The sequence below is a fragment of the Dysidea avara genome, chromosome 12 (assembly GCF_963678975.1).
Source record: "Dysidea avara chromosome 12, odDysAvar1.4, whole genome shotgun sequence".
Lineage (NCBI taxonomy): Eukaryota > Metazoa > Porifera > Demospongiae > Dictyoceratida > Dysideidae > Dysidea > Dysidea avara.
In genome coordinates, this window is record NC_089283.1 from 15024628 (window position 1) to 15038010 (window position 13383).

General features: G+C 36.4%; 3 long non-coding RNA genes across 12 annotated transcripts; 1 reads left to right on the forward strand and 2 right to left on the reverse strand.

Annotated features, from left to right (window-relative positions):
• Nucleotides 1–367: 367 nt before the first annotated feature.
• LOC136240115 (uncharacterized) lies at nucleotides 368–2419 on the reverse strand. The gene is made up of 9 exons (XR_010693667.1): nucleotides 2181–2419; nucleotides 2043–2114; nucleotides 1958–1990; nucleotides 1837–1902; nucleotides 1729–1783; nucleotides 1581–1675; nucleotides 1437–1527; nucleotides 1179–1381; nucleotides 368–382 (listed from the first exon to the last, which is right to left on the reverse strand). It is a non-coding gene; the product is annotated as an uncharacterized lncRNA (long non-coding RNA).
• LOC136240116 (uncharacterized) lies at nucleotides 2036–8245 on the forward strand. 10 transcript variants are annotated; one of them, XR_010693672.1, is made up of 9 exons: nucleotides 2036–2527; nucleotides 2842–2892; nucleotides 3211–3284; nucleotides 3750–3823; nucleotides 4429–4532; nucleotides 7322–7457; nucleotides 7510–7748; nucleotides 7797–7839; nucleotides 8007–8245. It is a non-coding gene; the product is annotated as an uncharacterized lncRNA (long non-coding RNA). The 10 variants fall into 10 exon arrangements; XR_010693674.1 differs by lacking the exon at nucleotides 3211–3284 and having other exon boundaries at nucleotides 2227–2527; XR_010693670.1 differs by lacking the exon at nucleotides 3750–3823 and having other exon boundaries at nucleotides 2230–2527.
• A 1816-nt stretch (nucleotides 8246–10061) lies between these two features.
• Nucleotides 10062–12797, reverse strand: LOC136240117 (uncharacterized). The gene is made up of 3 exons (XR_010693678.1): nucleotides 12730–12797; nucleotides 10940–11027; nucleotides 10062–10176 (listed from the first exon to the last, which is right to left on the reverse strand). It is a non-coding gene; the product is annotated as an uncharacterized lncRNA (long non-coding RNA).
• Nucleotides 12798–13383: the final 586 nt, after the last annotated feature.

The following is a 13383-nucleotide window of genomic DNA, read 5'->3' on the forward strand; positions in this document are numbered from 1 at the left end:
AGGATTAAATAAAATTTCGGCTGCTCATCATTAACTCAATTAAAATGTAATAATCAAGGTACTTTCCACATATCCATTGTTAATGTAAGCAGCAAACAAATGCATCATAACTACAATCATTATAATTACAACAACAATTGTATGCAGTGAAATAAAAACTCTTATAGCTGTGCATATAACAGATAAGTCCATAAGTGAAGGGGTTGCAGCAATAGCATTCTACAGAAAAAAACCCTATAAAAAAGCAAACCCATAGCAGAATGTCTTGATATAGCATCACATTGGTGCATGGCTCAATTTTAGCTTGATCCCATTCTTTGGCTTCCAGAGTGTTTGCTGATAAGGCTCCACCTTGTGAGTAGTGTCTACCTCTAACAAGAACCTGTACATATTGTTGCATAATATGGTTAATGCATATTTGTGACCGGATCTGCGAAAAGGGATCTTTTAGCCCTTCTGATTACATGTACTTGGCAACCCATACCTTCACTTGTGAAAATGGTACCACCCTGAAATTCAGTCACTACATACCCCTAACATGGCACTATTGTTTGGTGTAATTTGAAGGTGATAGGGTGAAAACATTAGGAGTTATGATCAGTCAAACTTGAGAATTTGGAAAGGCTATAAGACTCCTTTTCACAGATCCAGTTAGTAACATTTCACTATTTGCATATTAGTCAGCAACTTACTGAGTATGCATAACAAAACCACATATTATACTACTGACAATTACAACAAATACATTTTTAATGTTGTGAATAACTGGTGAGAAGTACAGATAAACATAATGCTGTCATAATAAATATATTGGTGTATAATAAGATTGAGGGATGTGACTACAGTTCTGCACATAGAAATAATACATAAACCATCTTATAACAGTAGCAACATCAAATTAATCTAGTACACAGAGGTGTACACCATGCAAAACATTTGAAATACATAGGTGTATAACTGATGTATTATTATGATATACACCAAGGATAGTTATTTACACATGTGTGGCACATCTGTTATACACCATGGTTGTACCTGTGTATAGATACCATTTACACTACTATGTATAATATATGAGTATAATTGACTTATACACTACTGGTTAACCACGTGTATAACCTCTGTTTACATAAGTATAATATGTGCATATGTAAGAAATACATATTTGATATACTCACCAATGTATAATTGTGGTGTAACTCAATGTAGTATATCTGATGTGAATATCTTTACTATTATAAGATTAGAGGTTTCATATTAAAAAATTTAAAATTGTACAACATTGAGTAAACAACATGAAATGTGTCCAGTAGTGTTCACTTTGATAAAAGTAGCAGGTACATCATTCTTCTTCTATATAGGTCTCATCATCAAACGACGTCTACAGACAAAAGAAATCACTTAACAATGATTCAAATGCTCTTTTGTGGCCTTACCAATGAAACGAAGCTGATAAATTCACCAGATGTACATGTGTGGACATAATTCTTCTTCCTAGTTCACATCTCCTAAACTCCACACACTGTTCTACAATAGAAAAGGTGTATTCTCCAATAGACAACTATGAAAAGCTATTATACCTGTTCACTGCATAAACACAGTTAACTCAATCATGATCATGTGCCTGGCATCTACACAATGAAGTATCAGTAGCATGTGATTCTACAATTCAGCCCTACAAAATGAATACTTTAAAATAGTTAGTCAGTAATACGACAACAGACATACCTGTAACTATTGAAATGCTGTGCAATCATAATAAGCAGCAGCAGTTCCATTGCCACTATCATTGAAAAGAAAAATTAAAGCTGGCAAGAAAGAAGCACTACTGCTTACCAAGCTATTATTATGTCAGTGCATGATGCAGCAAACTATGCCGCCAAAGCAACTTCCATACAATACCTGCATTGAATCATCAGCCCGTAAAACAGTATAGACAACAAGTAAACTAACAAACCTTTTAAATGTGCTTTTGTACCTAAAGACAAAACTACATAAACAGAAACTTTAATGAACCACACGCACAATTCATGTACGCTTACCGTGATACTAGTGGAGCACGACGCCTTGACCTAGTCTTGAGAGCGATACAACTACGCGCGTCTAGCTAACACCTAAAAGATTAATATTTAGTACACCACGGCAATAAGAAGTGAACATTAATAGCTACACTGACTCACCTCTGGAGGCGGTGCTCACATAAAAGTGCCTCCGACCCGACAGAACAGTGCGCAATGAAACAAAGTATCATCGATAAAAACTCGGATGAAAAGAACTGCGCTAGACTTCACACACTGCTAGTCTGAGCTCTCGGCAAAAGAGGTCTAACCGCATCCGGTTGTAAAACTAGTGTTGCTTATAAATTCGAACACTTACGAATCACGTGATTTGATACTCTGGAAGAGCTCATCGTCCTAGACCACCGCGCAAATTCCTACAGTTATGTGGCAAACTGGACAGACAGTAACTAGTTAGTTATTAGTGTTGATTCCGCTGTGAATACTACTTCACTACTACATTCCTCTTGGTGAGTGGATATGTTCATAGATCCTTAGAGTGTAAAGGATCTATGATATGTTTGTATTGTCCTTTACAGATTACTTAAGCATGTTATACTTTATGTACTAGTCTCACCTGGCTAGACCACTTTATCTTTGTAGGGAGAAAAATGGGTGTGGTCCAGTTTGAATAGTCGCACTCATTCTGGACACACCTCTAAGCATGACATCACTGCTTTTGCACGTGTTAGTCCCACTGTGTCATATTATGTGTCTCACTGTGTCATAATATTGTATGTCTCGCTGTGTCATTTTGTATCTCCCACTGTGTCATATTGTATAGCCGGTCACCATCATTGGTACGACGCTTTGATAGACCACCACCATCCGAAGTGTAGGTTAAGAGTGATGTATCAAGTATTATGTACAGATGATTTAGTTTGTATGTATGTTCAGGAGTCCAACAAATCTCGCATAGCCAGACTGACTAAGCCTTTTGCTATTGAGCAACATGCTTGTTTTGTATCCTGTTGTGTTCAAGCAAACACTGTGCCACATTTTAAAGTATAATAGTCTCAGAACCTAAACAGTAAGAAGATAATGGCTTTGCCAATTTGCACCAAGCAGTGGAACTTCCCCTGAAAAAGTTGGTCTAGCTATGTGAGATAGGAGGGTGTCCTGATATTCAAAATGAAATATAAATTCATTACAGTGGAACCTGTGTATTAAAGACACCTTGGGATCAACCAAAAATGTCCTGATTATTAAGATGTCCTGATTTTCCAGGTCAGTTTACATGTAAAAGCTGGTACTTTGGGGCCTCAACTAAGTGTCCAGGTTATGCAGGTGTCCTCTGTAAAACAGTAATTGTATATTCAGTCGAACCTCTCTAATCCAACACCTGCATAATCCAGAATCCGACTGAAATGTCATTTACCAACATTTTTGTATAGAAAACAACCTCTGTAATCTGACAACTCTGTACCCCATAATCCGACACAAACTGTGATTCTCTAGACTTGGAAATGCATTGTTTTTGACCTTTGTAATCTGACAGAGAATAATAGCGGCATTAGAATAATCACAGAAAATAATTTTTAAGCAACCAAAGTATTTAATTGGTTGACAGTAATAGAAAAAAGCTGTAATACTTACAAATTCTAAAATTAATTCATGTTTAAAACATTGTGTGATCTGTTTTACCTGTTATTTACTGCATAATCTGACATATTGTATAATGTCGGATTACAGAGGTGACTTGATAATCCAACAACCTCCTTTATTCAGCAAAATCTATGGCTCCCATTGAGCGTCGCATTAGAGAGGTTTGACTGTATACTGTAAAACAATCATTGTACAAACTGTTTGCTCATGGCTAAAATGACAGCTAAGAAGTATGTGCAATATGTTTCTGTAAAATTAATTATTGTGTACAGCCTACTTTGTGTCTGGTAACTTTTCAGGTGTGATATGTGTAGAGCAACCCTCTATGAGCACAATGATCTAATTCATGGAAATTTTGGCACCACAATGACCCAACCAACCTGGTGTAACAAATTTTGTATTGCAAAATGCAATAAAAGACATATCTCATGACACATAATAGATACCTCAGATTTTGTTGGAAAAGTAGTGCATGGCAAATAGATACCTCAGATTTTGTTGGAAAAGTAGTGCATGGCAATTTAAATGAGCTATAGAAGAAGGAAATTGGAGAAAATTTTAGTGCATCGATTTTTTTAAATTTCACGTAGGGCTACTACAGTAACTGAGTGTCATATGTTTGTACAGGTATGTGTGAAGGTCATCCTAGTTGATTACAGTGTTTATAGGGATTAGTGTACTGCAAGGATTCCATGTATATATGTATTCCTATTCATAGTGTGGGTGGCTACTGAAAGTTTTATGGTGTGTACTCCTGTTTCTACAGTACCTACACGATGTGATGGAGAAGGCTACACTGCAGGAGAAAACTGTGGTCTCCCCTGGAACTTACATCAGTGATCAAGCTTATCCTTTTTATGAACGAGATAAGTGAGCCTACATGTGTGTATAGGTAGGCTACAGTACATTACACATGCACACACACATATGCATAATAAATAGGGACCTGCCGATTATGCTGATAATTTTACCTATTATGCTATGCTGCACTGCTCAAAAAATTCACCTATTATGCTTAAATTAATGCTCAATATTTACCTATTATGCTCGATTATGCTCAATGTTCATGCCTTAGTTCATATGCTTTGCTACTAGTTTAACACTATATAGAAAGAAAAAAATGAGTGGCTGGAACACAAATAATAAATTCTTGCTGCATGCCTGCATGTAAGAGACAAGATCGATATACTCTAATAGAACAGTCAGTTTGATGATTGTTCTATTAGAGTTACTGACTGCTCTATTAGAGTATATCCATCTTATTTTGCAATTGTCATTTTCCCAGCAAGAGTTTACACTATCGTACAAATATTTAACCTATTATGCTGGCATTATGCTCAATGCTTTTAGGTACCTATTATGCTCAAAATTATGCTAACATAATCGGCAGGTCCCTAATAATAAATATTAATGCTACACAGTACACACATGCAAATGCACACACACATATGCATAATAAATATTAATGCTACACAGTACACACATGCAAATGCACACACACATATGCATAATAATTATTAATGCTACACAGTACACACATGCAAATGCACACACACACACACACACACACACACACACACACACACACACACACACACACACACACACACACACACACACACACACACACACACACACACACACACACACACACACTGTTTTTACACTATGATGACTAAAATACTTGAATTGGCATTTTCTGGTTATACTCTGGTGGCTAAATGAAACCAGACCAGTGAGTGATATGAGATCAGCCATAATTTGAGACAATTATGATAAATTACTGAAATTCCTCTATAATCCATCCTCAGAGGATCTACGAAATTTTCTTGGAGGAAGCAACAGCAGCCTGTATGTACCTCATAGATTGTCAAGTTTCACTTTGTCATGCTTCACGTTCCAGTGGTGGTCTGGTAAAATGGCAATCATTGCTGTAAACTGGCATTACAATGGATGTTCATGACTGTACACAAACAAAGAATGTTGGGTGTAATCACATACATATAGTTAAAGAATCTGTGAATAATTCTACACTGTGCGTAGTAAGTGACCAATCTACAATGAATCATTTTTATTATAGACTAAAGTCTCCATCACACTATACGAAAGTATGCAGCTTACTTTTTGGTCTCTTGTATGACTTAACTGAAATCATACCCATAGTGCTAAACATAGTTATGAAGGCGTCAGCAGAAAATTTGGCTAAATAGAAAATTCCATAGTAACGAGTTTGGTCTGGGATGTGCAGACATGTGGTCGCGCCTACCCAGTGAATCAGCATTTGAGACAATTATGATAAATTACTGAAATTTCTCTATAATTCATCCTCAGAGGATCTATATATGAAATTTTCTTGGAGGAAGCAACAGCAGCCTGTATGTACCTCATAGATTGTCAAGTTTCACTTTGTCATGCTTCATGTTCCAGTGGTGGTCTGGTAAATTGGCAATCATTGCTGTAAACTGGCATTACAATGGATGTTCATGACTGTACACAAACAAAGAATGTTGGGTGTAATCACATACATATAGTTAAAGAATCTGTGAATAATTCTACACTGTGTGTAGTAAGTGACCAATCTACAATGAATCATTTTTATTATAGACTAAAGTCTCTATCACACTATACGAAAGTATGCAGCTTACTTTTTGGTCTCTTGTATGACTTAACTGAAATCATACCCATAGTGCTAAACATTATAGAGTTATGAAGGCGTCAGCAGAAAATTTGGCTAAATAGAAAATTCCATACAAACGAGTTTGGTCTGGGATGTGCAGACATGTGGTCGCGCCTACCCAGTGAATCAGCACTGCGGTGCACCATTACTCATGGAAAACAACAGCACTTGCATGTGTCCAGCTCATTAAAATTTTCATTAGAGATAGGTACTATAACCAATCATATCAAAGAGGTGAGCATATGCTCGCTTCCAGTGGTTTTACACGTTTCTCTACGCCTGAATAGTCCGTACTAAATATATATTATGTAAGGCCTACTTGTTCTTTCAGTGTGTGCTATCAAACGTTTGGGTAGCTGGCCTTTGTAACAAAATTTATTAAGGAAGAACAAGTAGCCATGTGACTATAGTGTTACTACAGGTGACTATATTAATATCACAGTCTTGGCCAAATGTATGTATGCATGTTGCTAGTTACCACTGTGGCTTACATACTGTTCTTAAAAGTTAAATTGACTACCTACCTTATATAGGACTTAATAATAATTTTCAAGTATACAGATCCTCCTAATACTTTGTGTATGATATGACGATGAAGCCAATGTTCCCGGTACTGCAGCGGTATAAATGTGGTGTACGACATTACCCAAAAGCATAGATGTTATGTACGCCAACAGTCATGTTCCACCAGCAACTGTTAAGTATGCCTAAATACTGTATAATTAAAAAAGCATCGATGAAATGACAACAAATGCTAGAAATTTTTGAGGGATGAAATTCTTGCAAATTTGTGAATATTGACAGTTTTCTATATAATTTTATATTGATGAAATCATTGAGTGATTACCTTAGTGAAGTAATGTATAATGATGCTCTCTAGATTTTGTGAATTTAAAGTCATGTTTTACACAGTTTTGCACAGTTTTGTCCCTCATAACCTATAGCCTGTGTGCACTTACTACTGATATTCTTGGTATGATAGATTCAACCAGTAAAGTGTGCCAGATTCACTCAGTAGGGAGTACTCAAGTTGTACGATGACCTTTGTGCACTAACAACCGATATCCTTGGCAGATTCGGTCAGCAAAGAGTACTGAAGTTATAATGACAGACAATCGGTAAGTATGATCATGGCCTTTGCATACTAATAACAGCTTATATTCTTGACAGATTCAGTCAGCAAAGTATACTCAAGTTATTCAATGGACAATAATGACCATGGTCTTTGTATGATGGACAACTTGCAATAGCCTTTTGTGCACTAACAATCAATATCATTCGGCCATCAAGGAGTACCCAAGTTTACGGCAGACAACTGCTAAGTATGACCACGGCCTTTGTATAATAATGACCGATATCCTTGGCAGATTCACTCAACAGAGAGTACCCATGTGTACGATGGACAGCTGGTAAGTTTTCACTAGCATTTGTTCACTAACAACTGATATCCTTTGCAGATTCAGTCAGCGAAGAGAACTGAAGCTGTATGACATACAACTGGTAAGTACTGTATGTCTGAGCATTCACAACTTTACAACTGTTCTGAGCATTTACAACTTTACAACTGTTCTTTTGCAGTTTCTTTCAGTCAGTTATAAAGTTGTACCATAAATTTTATACTGGTAATTGTAGCCTATGTGCTCTTTAAAATAACTATGTCTTGGCAGATGCAGCCTGGTGAAAATAGTACTACATGTATGGCTTGAATTGATGTACAGCAACCACCAACTGGGTCAGGCCTGGTGTAGATGAAGAAAAGCCACCATGACAGAGAACATCTTAATGTTTTTTTTCTATACAAATGTAATTCTACATAAAGGCAAGCTTAGATTAATGCCACTTGGGATGACAATGGAGCTGTTGTTGTGTGTGTTACAGTTTATTGAATTACATTTTTATACATAAATTCTTTAAAAATAGCACAGAATACATAAGAATTTAATAATAAGTTAGCTGTATGTACTGTGCCCACGTAGCCATGCCAACAAGCTGTGGTAAGCTATACTACATTGTGTATATCTATTACATATGTACACATGATGTATACACACCAGTGTATAGCAGCCAATTTGTAATACACAGGATATACAATTATAGTATATCATATTCATACATACCTGTGTAAATTGAATGTATAATTGAGTTATGCCTACTAGTGTGCACCTGAGTATATCAAACTTTTTGCACAGTGGTAAGAAGAAATTTTAGGCATGGGTGCTGAGGTGAAAGGTGCGGGAGTCTGTGGACACAGCTCCCCAGACATTGATTACACTTTTATAATTCTATGTCTCAAATCATTGGAAATTAATTTTGGAACTAACAATTTATAGTGATTCAGACAAAACAATGCAATGAACTTGATTGTGTCAGCAATTTTTTGGCATAATAGGTGAGTAAAAGCAATTAGCAAAATGCTAGCATTATAGATGTAATTTTGTGAAGTATCTAGACATTATGAAAAATAAAATGTGCACAAAAGACTGAAATAATGGCACAACTTGTACATATTCATGGTATTGTCATCCTAGTGTGAGTATCGTTTGGAAAATGAATTTATTGAATTTTGTCATTTTGTTTTGTAATTTATGTAGTAATTTATTTGTCTGACTGTTTAGAGGTCATAAACAATAAACCAATCAATCATCAGCATCTTGTCTGGTCACATGGCGTGCACAGATAAGCACCCATTACACCCGTGCTTCTTACACCTCTGCATTACATAACGCAAGCAAACTTACGCACTTGTTTACAATATGTGCTACTGTAACTTTCATTTCTAGCATAGCAAAACGTTGACCAATACAATTCCTATATGATTAAAAACAATCAAATAATGATTTTTTACAGGATAAATGGAACCGAAGGTCAGAGACTGGGTGTGCTTTTTCTCTGCCCATCCAATATGCAATACATATATATATATATATGCACACTGACCCACATATATACATTCTCCAATATATGCAAAATATACCTTGCTCCTGCAGAAAACAGAAGGTAAGCAAATGGGTCCATTTTCTTACTGTTTTCAACATTAAATCTCAATGGATCAAATTTCTGATGCAGAAGTGAAGCACAAGACATTACACATGTATACACAACAACACTATAGGCTAACCTCTGGATCTTGCCAAACTAATGGATCATGGTGTAAAGCACGGATATCAATAATTACCCTTGTTCCTAAAGTATGTAAGAATTATGAATCTACAAACCACCATATAACCACAGATATAGAAATCAAATATGTCTTTGGTATACAGATTTTTAAAAATGATTTCATTGTTGATTACTAAATCTTAAGCTGTTTGAGTTACAGTATGTGGTACCATTATAAGAGATTGAGTGTGTTTAGCATTTAAAATTGTTGAAAAGATCGGTGCTAAAGTTCTTTTGTATAGATATTTTAATAGATTTCTGGTCAATGAAGTGCTTATGAAATATTGGTTATACTTGTAATTGTGTTGTTGTCAGGTTCCTTTTTCATTACACAATCACAAATGTACAAAAATACCACACACTTAATATGTAGATACCATTTGGAAACCTCTGTCCATTCATCACAAACTCTTCTGCCAACAGTTTATCGAATAGTGGAACAACTGGATACAGCCTCAATGACTCCTTAATGCACATGGTGGTGTAGGAGAGTTTGGACACATCTTCCCTGATAGTACATACACAGAAACTAATAATTGCATGACAAAGATGGGTAGTAAAAATCTTACCATGTAATGTTGTCGGAGTCCCTACCAGCCAATACTTCTCTGACCTCTTTCCTACACACTTCCTGGTGCTCCTTGTTCATTGCCAGACAATACAGTACCCAACCTAGTCCTGCAGTTTATATATATATATAGAAACACGTGTGTGTGTGTGTGCATGTGTGTGCGTGTGTGTGTGCGTGCGTGTGTGTGTGTGTGTGTGTGTGTGTGTGTGCATGTGTGTGTGTGCGTGCGTGTGTGTGTGTGTGTGTGTGTGTGTGTGTGTGTGTGTGTGTGTGTGTGTGTGTGTGTGTGTGTGTGTGTGTGTGTGTGTGTGTGTGTACCTTCCACACATTTTACATACCAGCAAACAGAATGAGTAACACTTTACTCCTTATAGACCTTTTTCAGGTGAGCTGCTACCATAGCACCATTCGCCATCTTGGAGTACAACCCGTTCTGCAACTCTGGTAGCGTTGCTTTCTATAAGCATAAAACAATACCCAGGAAGTAAAGCTTCTTCTTCTGCATTCCACAGCAAAGGTTGACCAAGTTAAACGTACGCTCTCCCCTACACTATCACAGTTTCAAAATGGGTTGTACTCAAAAATGGCGGATGTTGCTATGGCAGCAGCTTACTTGAAAAGGATTTATACCAATTACTTGCTCTTAATAGCTATCAAAGTGCAGCCAGATACTGTATAGCTATGTATGGAAAATTTCAGGAAGTTAAATACCATGATAAAAAAAGTTTTTATGAAGCTTCAAAGTTCAAATATGGGTCATATTTTTTTGTATGAGAAAGGTACCTTTTCGCAAATTTGGTCACATATATCAATCAATCTAATTATAGTAATTGATTTGTCAGTGCCTCAGCATGAACATCTTCATTATACCTACTGCTGTAGTGTCATGACCAGCAAACATAAATGTATCTACTTCTTCTCTTATCTCTGTATCTGTTAACCCCTCACCATTTTCATCCTTTAAAAATCAAAGAGTATACTCTTGTATGTTGTTTTCAAATCTCATTACATTTGATGCCAATATCTCTATTTAGGCTGTGCAGTAATACTACACAGTAAAATAATCAAAATTCATTTCTTATATATAGTACCATCATGTATGCTTGTGGAAAAGGCCCCGAACTAGGTTGTGACCATGCAATAAAGATCATAACACTTGAATACCTTTTAAGTAAATTAATGTTGGAGCAAAGCCATTATAAAAACAAGAGAGAGCCATCAGCATGCTGACAATTGTTGCCTCTCATCGGAGTACTTATTAGCACACTTTTCATCTACAGGAAAGTATTGTAGAATCGAGTTGTTAAGCGCATGCACTTATAATTTTTGAAGAAAACTTTTGTAAAACATCATACTATCTGTTTGGTGCATACACCTAATAAATAATTAGGGTGTGTTAACATGGAATAGCTACATTGTAATAGAAGAGCTACTGTAGTAGTTCATGCCAGTCACCATGGCAGTGAATAAGGATATTTTACTCTATTTCTGGGTGAAATCCTTCATAATGGACAAGAATATTGCAATCCAGGAGGCTGATTTGCTGTATACACAGTGAAGGAAGACCTCAAGGAGACGATGTAAGTGCTCGAGGAGAAATTCATTTTCCAGTAATTCCAGCATTTCTTCCCATGTGTAGCTTTGTCGAGTCTTGAGCCTTGCATTTGACCATGTGCGCTTATCAGCCATGGTAAATCTGTATGTGCTTAACAGAATATGCACTTGATAGACACATGCACTTAACAACCCGATTCTATGGCACAATCAGTAGTCTAACTCCCTAACCTTGGGAAATTCACACAATGAACAGCATTCACTACTTTCAACTTGCTGCTACTTGTAGCAAATGCTATAATGATAGCAGAGAGTCACTAGCATGCCACTAAATGCTGTCTCTCTCATTCATATGGTAGTGTTGATGTGCTACTCTTTTATGAACAATTAGCAGCTCTTTGCATCAGCATGTTCCTAAGTGCTGTCTCTCTTAAATGGGAGAATAATTATGGAAAGCTAGCTTCTTGTCTATAGGCAATTAAGGAGCATCAGCATGCTGCTATATGTCCAATGAGTACTAACATGCTGCATGCACATTTTTATGAGCAACTCACTTTAGAGGATTCACCAGTATGCTGTCACAGTTGCATTAAGTGTTAGAGTATGACTTTGAAGCAGTGTGTCAAGCACTCAAGCTGCATATGTGACCACAGGTTACACACTGACAAATCATGCATCAGGAAAAATCAAACTAACACCATCAGTGAATGGGTAGCTACACTACCATATTATTGGTTTTTCGGCCTCAGTTAGTATTATGAAGAACTGGACTGGATAGAATCTCCATAGTTGAACTGGCCTCAAGTTCATTTTCTTTCTTTACCCAAGTATTTTTTGATACAAAATTAGAGCCATTTAGCCTCAAATAGAATGGATGCTTAACCCTTATGACAGCAGAGAATGTGTAGCTAGATTACCAAACTACAATCACAATAACCAACTTTCAGGAGGCTAAAAACCATGTGCCAGCAGCCAGATAGTACACATGTACATGTCTAGAAGAAGTGGTCAATATTAATATTGAATGTCATTGCATGAAGCATGCTTAGCTATGTATCTGTGGCATTGGTGGTACATTGGTTTTGCTTAGCCATAATATACAATACCTTTGCAGACAGTAGAATGTCAAAGAAATCCTTGAACTTGCTTGTTGATTGCAACCCTTGTGAAGTCTATCATAGGATACAAAAACTAGTAATGTTAAAAAGGAATCAATTAACACAATGAACAATAATGAAACGAGGTTAGGTCCCTAGTGGGATAGCAATAATGAATAATGGATTCATAATTATAGCTATACGTATATATGAAATAAATTATATAGTTATAACATGCTAAGAGGAATATGACTGAAATATACACACAATCCCTCAAGCATGCATGCAGCACTCAAGGGAGAGTGTGCATATTTCAGTCATCAAACAGTACATGTTAGTGATTGAAATTGGTAGAATCATTGATGGATTAGAAGTCTGAAAGTCTTTAGTATTGCCACACCCAGCATTACTGAGTTATTCATGAAGGAGACAAGAGTTCATCAACAGTACTCTCAGCAACTCGGGTAAACTATTGTAAGTGCTTTCTTTAGCGACATGCTTACCTTGCAGAATGACACTAAGCATAGCCACAAACTGTGGTGTATCATTAGTTTGTTTATTATTAATGCTATCCCACTAGGGACCTATGAGAAGGCTAAAGCCTGTGAATACAGGGTGGAATATGAATTCATAAATTATTTTATACAGTTGATCTTCCAAAGC